Raw genomic sequence first — 10,915 nt, 5'->3', positions numbered from 1 at the left:
CCTAGTTACCACCTGAAGAATACATACATATGTTAAATTTCAGCTTCCTAACAAATCGGGAAGCAAGAGAATTAGTTATGAGTCAGAGGAATTTCACACGCACGCACGCACGCACGCACATATGCAACCAGACAGCACTTATTCACAGGTGTAACAGTGGTGCAGGGTCAATTTAAAAGCACCTAGCACAATCACCTTCTCCTGGCAAGAAATCAGTGAAGAACCCTCACGTGTTTAAAGTATGTAGATATCCTTTAATACAGCATATGCAGCATATCCAAGACAGATAAACAGAAGCTGCCCAACAGCTATTTCAACTGAATGACCTCAGTTTGCCTTTCTTTCTAAGACCTTGAGGAAAACTGAGGTCATTCAGTTGAAACAGCTCTCAGGAAGCTGCTGTTTTTCTGTTTTAGAAATGTTGCATTTGCTGTATTAAAGGCAATCTTCATACTTTAACCACTTAAGTGACTATTTTTACCTTCAAAACCGTTCATAACTTTGCTATTTTTGTTATTTTATTTAATATAGTTTAAAAGTATTTTTTTAAATATTAAAATATTATATAATGCACATCTGCAGAATGGATCTCGTCAAAAACTGGGGAACACAGTGGGCTGACGCGGTCGCATGTGATCTGACCAAGCCAGTTGAGTGGTTAAACGAGGGTGGATTCTTCACTGAGTCCTTGCAAGGAGGAGGTGAGTGTGATATATATATATATATATATATATATATATCCTTGGAAAGTCCTGCACTCTCATCAATATATGGTAACGACGGCGGGTGCTCCTAATGACCAAAGAGGCCACCAATATACCGCAACTACCACCTGGGTGGAAGGTGCACTCACGCCCAGAAATCAGTCTCTGAATTCACTTGTAAATTCAATATAATTTTATTCAGGTTCACTGTTGATGCCGTTTTTCATCGACGTTTCGGTCCATGTGAGGACCTTTATCAAGATTGGCACTTAAAACACCTATACAATCAGAAACAATTAAAATTAATATGTATAAGAACCCAGATTATTCAACACCAGCACCACCAGTGCCTCCCAGGCCCTATGGACTGTCACCAAACAGCAAAATCGTGCTTTAAAAAATATCTCAATCCATGTGTGATTTAGAGACGCCTCCACCCTTAGATATCACCTTACACTGAGTAAATATTCTTTCTCAACAAGTAGTTACCTGGACAACATACCAGATCACACTGATGTACTAGATAGCTTTTTCAACATAGTGAAGATGCTGCAAGAAATGATAACCTATTAGATAAATTACAAATAACTAAATGGTATAAGGCAAACACCTAAGGCCACCCATTGAAAATCATACCTAGTCATTTATAGGAACAGCACATGGCAGCTGAAGGCTCAAAGCATATTTCAAACACTAAATCTGTAATTAAAAGGCAAAAAAGAAATGATCACCAACCATAGTCCTATGTCAGAGAGTAGCTGCAGGAGAACCATACTAACTGTTCAAGTGTCCAGAGCCAAATGAGAGCTGCATGTAGTTCAGCCTCAGCTGACAGCTATTTAAGGATCAACCACAGGAAGTGCCAATTAGAAAAATTAACATAGACTAAACCACACTTCAAAAGATTGCTGCTCAGAGATCACAACCAGACCCACTGAGTAAATGCTACAAAGCCTACAAGACAGGGTAATGATGTATCGCTAGGATAAGCGACTTAAATATGGGAAAATTTTGTAGTTTAACGTGGCAAAAGCCGGAGACGCGTCTTTTGCGTTCCACCGGCAGGAAGTCCCTGCGTTCCACTCAGCGGAAGTACCGCTACTCTGCGTTCCACCGGCGGGAAGTCCCTGCGTTCCACTCGAAGGAGAAGCCATTGCTCGGCTCACCAACGGACTACATACTCATAGAAAAAATGTGTAACTAGATGAGGGGTGCTCACAAATGGCGAACATCCACCCGGGTTAGAAGTTCCAGTCCGCACATAACTTGAGAGAACGTGGGGATCACAACTACTATCCGCTTAGCCGGAAGTGACATCATACACTATACTGGGCTAGCCCATGTGGAGGCTGTCAATCACCAGAAACGTCACGTATATGTCAATAAGAAAATAGGATAATAAGAGGGCCCCAGATCCAATGACCACACTCACCCAATACATCTAAACCGACATACATCTAGTCAATAGAACATATTGAATACTACATTAGTATAATATTATAGCAAAAAAGTTTTAGTGATAATAGGTGGTCAAGGGTACAGGGGGTGGTGCGATCATTGGATTCAAATATATATATATATATATATACCAGGCTAATGTTTGTACAGCCATAAAATACATTTTTTTTCTTTGATCATTCTTGTATCATTGCTTTGAGGCATATTATGAGTACTAAAGCTTATCTGCAAAATTTCATAGCACTGCTATTCATGGCAATAAACATTAATGATCGCACAAATGTTCTACATCACATGCAGAGACAGGTTCTTAAACAGGAGCTCATCACTGCGATGAGTAAGAAGTTAATCAATCAATCAATCAATCAATCAATCAATCAATCAATCAATCACAAAAGTGATAATTTTACTTCTCCTTTGAGAACTGGATCTGTTCTGCACAATTACAGCCCACTGACCATGCATATGTGGCAGACTTTACCATGAAGAGTTCTGGAGTAAATCTCTCTGTAATTTCTGTGGAATATAGCCCATAGGCTACAACGGCTAATGCTATAATCCTATGGATTTAGCTGATGGACCAAAATCCGTAATACTTGCATTCCAAAGCTTGGTACATCTAAAAGCTTTGCAGCCCCATAGAAACCTATGGAAACTACGGCTGCTGTAAGAGATGTACGGATACATTTGGGAGATCCTAAAAACCTGCAGGTGCCCCCGTAAATGGGTGTTTTCAGGGTATATGCTGCAAATATTATGATAAACAGGCCCCATAATATTAATAATATAAATATTGAAGTTTATGTCTGTGTTTTAATTTATTTTTAAAGGAAATATTTTAATGAAACCAGATTTTTTTTAATGCACCCTAAACAAGTAGTTTCCTTTTGCAACTTGAGTAAAATATACATCTGTAAAAAAATTGAGCCATAAAGAGTTAAATATATTTTTTTTTATTTTGCCTAATGCCAGTTTAAGATATGGTGAGTCTTACATTGATGTAACACCAATTTATCTTGACTTAGAAGTTCATAATATGTGAAGAACAGTACAAGTTAGCACAGATAAATGACAATTCATTTTATTTTAAAATTAAAGATCATACAATCTGTGAAATTTAAAATGTGAAAGTTTTAGCAAGTGCAGCAGCAAACACATGGCAGCGCTATGATGTAACAGCCTCCAATGGTGTTCGCCACATGACAGGCAGAGGATATGTTTGTTTAAACATTGTATTAGTTTTTCACATATATTCAGCGCATAAAGTCAAAGAGATAACATATATCAAATAAGTTAGGGTAGACCATATGTATCCACCATGAATAAGATCAATAAGAGGGTAAAGTACAGGGCACACTGAAAGAGTACATTGTATATACTTTTGTTAGCTAGTATGACATAAATGAGCCATGCAGCTGGACATGAACATTTCAGTATATGACTCTAATTAAGCCTCAATGTAATGTATCAATATATATTTATTTATTTATTGAAGCATAAGCACTGTATACAATTCTACAAACATAGGTATATGATTTAAGCATAGGAAATAATACACAGTGAAAAGTAAGATAATGTGAAACACGTCCTAATACATTTCAAGGAGCAACAGCTACAAAATGCAGATATCTATATAACTCATGGCTTAGGTAAGAGACAAGCACATACATATTACTATTACGTTCTCTGTACTCGGAACCCAAGAGACAGGGTGGCAATAGATGAGCTCAGAGTACAGGAACGTGATGCTGCAGTTTGAGCTGAGTTAAGCAGCAACCCTTAAGGAAACCCTGACTCCATTGTCTCCCCCAAGTGGTCGGTCAACACCTGTGAGGCTATGGTTTCTTGGGCCCACGACAGCCGCGTTTGATGGGCGAATTAGGTCTGCCCGACTCCAATGACCCCCCGGTCTTAGTAGGTGACAAGGTGTTAACTGAGACAGAGACAACAAGGGGAAACCTAACTAAAAACTGACACACAAAAGAAAAGGGGAAACTTCTGAAAACAATAACAAAATTTATGTGCGGTGCGGCCGCCAAGTAAAACTATAACAAAAGCAACGTTGCCCAAACGCCAAACACAACACCGTTGTATCTCAGGAAGGACAGCAATGGCGGAAACCTCCGCAGAAAACACAAAAGCAAGAAAGTAAGAAATAATATGGCTACGGCCGTAAAATGCGGCAGAGACGCTACTCACGACACTGGTAAAGGTGCACGCAGATTGAACAGGAACCCCAAGGCTGCAGATACAGGATCGCAGGACTGGAAGGCTGGATAGGAATTCTCCAGGGGCAGCAAGCAGCTCCACAGGAAGCTATCACCGGTGAGGCTGCCTATTCCTGGCTCACATAAAAAAGTCCTGCTGACCTATAATGGGAGAGCCATCAGACCAGCCCCCCAGACCTAATTGTCCAGCTATGCAGTGTCCCGGCTGCTGGTAAAAGCCGGGACTGGAGTGTGGGGTGGCCGCCGAGTGTCCCCGGTTGCTAGGCAACTGGCTGGAGACGGACGCTCAATGGAGGAAGTGATGCGCCGGCCTCATTGCTTGGCAACGGGCAGGAGCCAGCGTGTCTTACACCCGCCGCCGCTGACAGTACCCCCCCTTGAGGATGGGTTAAGGAACCCCTAAACACGGGTTTATAAGGAAATTCTCGAAAGAAAGCTTTTTTCAGCTTAGGGGCATGCAAATCCTTGTCCCAAACCCAAGATCTCTCTTCTGGGCCATACACTTTCCAATGGACCAGAAAATACAGCAGACCAAGGGAAAATTTAGAGCCCAACACCTTTTCTTCCAGGAATTCCTGTTGGCCCTGAACATCCACAGGAGGCCTACCCCGGATAATTTTCCAAGGAAATTTCCTTGGAAGGACATATAGCTTGAGCAGGGAACAGTGGAAGGTGTAGGAAATTTTAAGTGATTTCTGCAACTGCAGCCGAAAAGCAACCAGATTGACCTTTTTGATTATAAGGAATGGCCCAATGAATCTGGGCCCCAATTTAGCCGAAGGTTGTTGGAGTTTGATGTTACGGGTTGACAACCACACCTTGTCTCCTACCTTAAAGGTGCATGGACGTCGGAACCTGTCCTTAAAAATATTCTCACGGAAGGCAGCTTTCTTCAGAGCAAGGTTTACTTTCTTCCAAATAACTCTGAGGCGGGAAGTTAAGGCCAAGGAAGAAGATGGACTATTAGGAGACAAGGAACTAGCTCTAGGATGAAAACCAAAGACTAAAAAGAATGGAGACACCTTGGTGAATGAATGACAAGCGTTATTGTAAGCAAACTCAGCCAGGGGAAGATAATCTGACCAATCGTTCTGAAATTTGGCAAAATACAGATGCAGATACTGCTTCAGCGATTGGTTAACATGCTCCGTCTGCCCGTTGGAACTGTGGATGGTATCCCAATGTTAAACTAAGTTTAATATTTAATGAGGCACAAAAAAGCTTCCAGAAACGGGCAACAAACTGCGGCCCTTAGTCCGAGACAATATCCATGGGCAATCCATGGAGCCTGAAAACATTGCGGAGTAACAGGACTGCTAAAACCTGAGTGGAGGGCAATAGGGGTAAAGCAATGAAATAGGCCATCTTGATAAAATGATCTATGACCACACAGATCACCTGAAAACCAGAAGAGAGTGGAAGATGCACAACAAAATCCATGGAAATGTGTGACCATGGCCTAACTAGAATAGCCAAAGGCATGAGCTGCCCAACGGGCAGAGACCAGGACACCTTGTGCATAGCACAATCCTGACAGGAGAGAACAAACTCCTTAACATCCTTAGACAGATTAGGCCACCACACCGAGCAAGAGAGTAACTCCAACGATTTAGCAACATCAGGATAGCCCGCAACCTTGTTATCGTGAAACTCGGCAAGGACACTGCCTCTCAAGAATTCTGGGACAAAGAGGCGGCCAGCTGGAGTGTTACTGGGGGCCTGCTGCTGAAGCTGAACTAATTGTGTGTATAAATCCTGTGTGAGGCCAGTCTGGATAGAGGATGCTGGGATAATGGGAGTAGCAGGAGAATGGTTATTGTGAACAGGAAGAAAACAGCGTGACAGGGCATCGGCCTTGGCGTTTTTAGAACCGGGCCTGTAAGTGATGATAAACTTGAACCGGGTAAAGAAGAGCACACAGCGAGCCTACAGGGAATGAAGCTGTTTAGCAGACTCAATGTACTGTAAATTCTTGTGGTCCGTAAATACAGTGATGGTATGCTTTGCTCCCTCAAGCCAGTGCCTCCACTCCTCAAACGCCCACTTGACCGCTAACAATTCTCTTTTACCAACATCATAGTTGGTCTCTGCAGAGGAGAATTTATTGGACATGAAGGCACAAGGATGTAACACCAGAGACTCAGGGTCTTCTTGAGATAAAATAGCTCCCACTCCAACCTCAGAGGTGTCCACCTCAATGATAAAAGGAAAATTGGGGTTGGGGTGTCTAAGGACGGGAGCCGAGACAAAGGCCTGTTTCAGAGCATGGAAGGCATGCTCTGCTTGAGGCGACCACTTAGAAGGATCTGCGCCCTTTTTAGTCAATGCCACAATAGGTGCAACCAACTCAGAAAAAGCATGAATAAAACGTCTATAGTAATTGGCAAAACCCAAAAACCTCTGAATTGCCTTTAAATTAGTGGGTTGGGCCCAATTCAGGACTGTCTGGAGTTTTTTAGGTTCCATAAAAAACCCCTCTGGAGAAATAATATATCCTAAAAAGGACACTTCTGTAATATGAAAATCACACTTCTCCAACTTGGCATACAAGTGATTCTCCCTCAATTTCGAAAGTACTTGCCGAACATGGAGATAATGCTGTTCCGGAGTCTCAGAACAAATTAGGATATCATCCAAATAGACAACCACGAATTTCCCCAAAAAATTTGCGGAGGACATCATTTATGAGATCCTGAAACACTGCAGGAGCATTAGGCCGAACGGCATAACGAGGTACTCATAGTGTCCGGACTGAGTACTAAAAGCCATCTTCCACTCATCCACAGATCTTATCCATATGAAGTTGTACGCTCCTCTGAGATCAATTTTAGAAAAAATTACCGCGTTGCGGAGTTGGTCGAACAACACAGATATTAAAGGTAATGGATAAGTGTTCTTTACTGAAATCTTATTCAGTCTATGCACGGCCTAAGAGACCTGTCTTTTAAAAAAAAACAAAAAAAACCCTGCACTCAAGTGGGATTTCGAGGGCTTAATAAACCCCTTTTTTAAACTTTCCTGCACATAGTCATCCATGGCCTTAGTCTCTGGGCCAGACAGTGCATAGAATCTCCCTTTAGGCAAAGTAGCACCAGGAATGAGGTCAATGGTGCAATCATAGGATTGGTGAGGTGGAAGAACCCTTGGGTGAATACCATGGGGCCCTGGTTATTTATTAATCTTTAAATGTTTTAATCGGTCACAGACTACTTCCTCGCTTAAATAAGTACCTATCAGTGGGATATTCTCATTATTGAGATTGTGTGTCAGTCCCTGAATTGGGTCCTCTCTAGTGAATACTGTTGAAAAAAACTCATTTAGTGTGTCCGCTATGTCATTATCATTTTTGCTTAAGACTCCCAACTTGTCTTTTAAAGGGCCTATACTCTCCTTCTTTAATCTCTTGCTATTAATGTATTTAAAGATTTTTTGGGATTCACTTTGCTTTCCTTTGCTACTAGTTTTTCAGTTTCTACTTTAGCCACTCTTATTTCCTTTTTGCAAATTTTTTTACATTCCTTATAGTGCTGAAATGACTGCTTCCCCGTCAGATTTGTAATTTTTAAATGCTCGCCTTTTCTTGCCCATAAATTCCTTAATCTTTTTGTTAAGCCACATCGGTTTATGATTTTTATTCCTTTTTTTGCTGCTGATAGGAATAAATTTGAGTGTATTTTTAGCTAGCAGGTATTTTAGTACCTCCCATTTCTCCGTAGTATTTTTTCCTAAAAACAAACCTTCCCATTCAATATCCCTGGAAAATACCCTCATCTTTTCAAAATTTGCTTTGCTAAAGTTTAGAGTCCTACTTGAACCAGTATAGGGCTGTTTATGGAAACTGATATTGAATGTGACCATGTTGTGGTCGCTGTTTCCTATGGGTTCCCCTACTATAATACCTGATACCAAATCCCCATTGTTTGTTAATATTAGGTCTAAGATTGCATTGTACCTAGTTGGTTCCTCAATTAGTTGGACTAAGTAGTTATCATTTAGTGTGTTTAAAAACATATTGCCCCTAGCAGTATCACATGCATCGTTTTTCCAGTTTATCTCTGGATAGTTAAAATCTCCCATCACTACTATGTCTCCTACTTCTGCTGCTCTTTCAATTTGCTTTAGTAACAATTCTTCATCAGATGCGTTGATACCAGGCGGCCTATAGCATACACCCAACACTAACTTTTTTATTCCTTTTTCCCCGCATGCAATTTCTACCCATAATGTCTCGACAGTGTCTACAGTCCATTCCTGAATATCTTCCCGTATATCAGGTTTTAAAAACGGCTTTACGTAAAGACACACCCCTCCACCCTTTTTATTTAGTCTGTCTCTCCTAAACAGTGTATAGCCCTCTAGATTGACTGTCCAATCATGATATTCATCCCACCAAGTTTCAGTAATGCCTATAATATCATACTGTTTGCTTGCTGCAAGTATTTCTAGTTCACCCTTTTTACCAGTAATGCTTCTGGCGTTTACATACATACAACTAAGATAAGTATTTTCCCTTGCGTTAGGGACATCTTTCACCTTATGTAGCAATGATGACCTGTAATCGTCATTGGTTAGTGCTTTGGTAAAATTTCTTTTAGTACCCATGTTAGTAACCGCCTGCTCTTACCCTCCCCCAAACTTCTCACCCATTTCGTTTACTACCGTCATCCCCACTATTCTCACTGCATGACCCGTAGTTTTTAGCTAAACCCTCCCCCCAGGCTCCTAGTTTAAAATCTCCTCCAACCTTCTAACCATCCTTCCCCCCAGCACAGCTGCCCCCTCCTCAGTCAGGTGCAATCTGTCACGACAAAAGAGATGGCGCCTCACTGAGAAGTCCGCCCAGTGTTCCAGGAACACAAACCCCTCTTTCCTGCACCAATCCCTAAACCACACATTTACCTCCCTAATCTCCCTCTGCCTCCCTGGACTAGCGCGTGGCACGGGTAATAATTCCGAGAATATTACCTTAGATGTCCTTGCCTTCAGTTTCCTTCCTAAGTCCCTATAGTCTTTCTTTATATATCCAAGCCAAATAATTTAGGACACTTGACACTTGACAAAGCCCAACTAATATGTATTTTTTTTAAATCTCTGTTTTATTGACTTTTAAGTACATTTAAAGCAAATATAAAGAAAAAGGTAAAGTTAAACATAAAATAGTAGAAGAATAAACAGCTCCAAAATTAAAAAAGAGCATAGGCTTAAATAATGTGCCCTATTGTTATTTTTATCACTTTATCATATATTTCTGTTCTAGGGTGCGAAGTACTAATCATGGACAGAACATTCCACTAAACAATGCCTACGTACTAACATTTGCAAATAGTTTTGCAAAGGACAGCTCTTCTAAACAGACCTGCCCCCTGCGAAGCTGGAACTTTCAGGTTTTAGCCCTGGAAGTCCATCTGCAGATATACAGAGGGACACAGCAGCCTCAGGGTGTGCTATGAAAGCAGAAGAAGCACCTAGGCTTCTATAGGTAATTCTGGGAGGGATACATATCGGATTCATCTCTGAAAGATGAGAAAAGAAGCCAATAGGCTTCTATAGGGTAAAGCCAGCAAAAACTGCCATTACTCTCCTCACTGAGCCCCAGGGTCCAGTGATTAGTACATATGGAAAATGTGGCAAAAGTCCGAAAACAGGGTTTAGGCAGCATTTTTCCTTTAGTACATCCCGCCCCTAATATTTCACGGACAGTATAAAAGTATATTTACAAATAAATAACAATTCTAGCAATTTTGAGGGGTTTTCACCTTACACATTTTGTAATATATTACACTGGTACAGAGGATCAACCATTGGTGTTTCTCCTCTCCAGTACTTTGCAAGGTTAATTTATATAAAACACTTGTTACATTCAGAAAATAAAAATGTCCTCCCTTGTAAACATATTTAAATAATACATATTAACTTACTTAAGAAACACAAGATACATTCATGTCATCAGTTTGACTCCTCATGTGATTAGTAAGTGTTGTCTTTCAAGTAAGTAAATGGTTTCTCTCCTGTATGAATCCTCCAGTGTCTTACAAGATGTTGCTTCTCGGTAAAACACTTGCTGCATTCAATGCATTGAAATGGTTTCTCTCCTGTGTAAATACTCCAGTGACTAAAAAGGTCATGCTTGTTGGTAAAACACTTGCTACATACAGAGCAATTAAGTGGTTTTACTCCTGTGTGAATCCTCTGATGACAAACAAGATTTGACTTTTGGGAAAAATATTTGCTGCATTCAGAACATATAAATGGTCTCTCTCCTGTGTGAATCCACTGATGCGTGTGAAGATGTGATTTATATGTAAAGCTTTTGTTACACTCAGAGCACAGATGTGGTTTCTCTCCTGTGAGACTCATCATGTATTAGATGAGAAACAGATAAGCTGTAGAAGTTTTCTCTTACCCAGAAAATGAGAATAGCTTGTGTGAATCCTCCAGAGGTATAAGGAGAAATGAAGTCTGTAATTGGCTTGATCGGAGAACAATGTCCCTTTACTCACTGTCTTAGTGAAATTCCTGTTACTT

General features: G+C 40.8%; 1 long non-coding RNA gene across 1 annotated transcript; it reads right to left on the bottom strand.

The window, feature by feature from the left end:
• Positions 1 to 879: 879 nt before the first annotated feature.
• Positions 880 to 1,403, bottom strand: LOC134934817 (uncharacterized). The gene is made up of 3 exons (XR_010179818.1): positions 1,341 to 1,403; positions 1,194 to 1,253; positions 880 to 982 (listed from the first exon to the last, which is right to left on the bottom strand). It is a non-coding gene; the product is annotated as an uncharacterized LOC134934817 (long non-coding RNA).
• Between the last annotated feature and the right edge of the window lie 9,512 nt (positions 1,404 to 10,915).

Source organism: Pseudophryne corroboree, chromosome 6 (assembly GCF_028390025.1).
Source record: "Pseudophryne corroboree isolate aPseCor3 chromosome 6, aPseCor3.hap2, whole genome shotgun sequence".
Taxonomy (NCBI): Eukaryota; Metazoa; Chordata; class Amphibia; order Anura; family Myobatrachidae; genus Pseudophryne; species Pseudophryne corroboree.
This window is presented reverse-complemented; position numbering and strand designations above follow the sequence as displayed.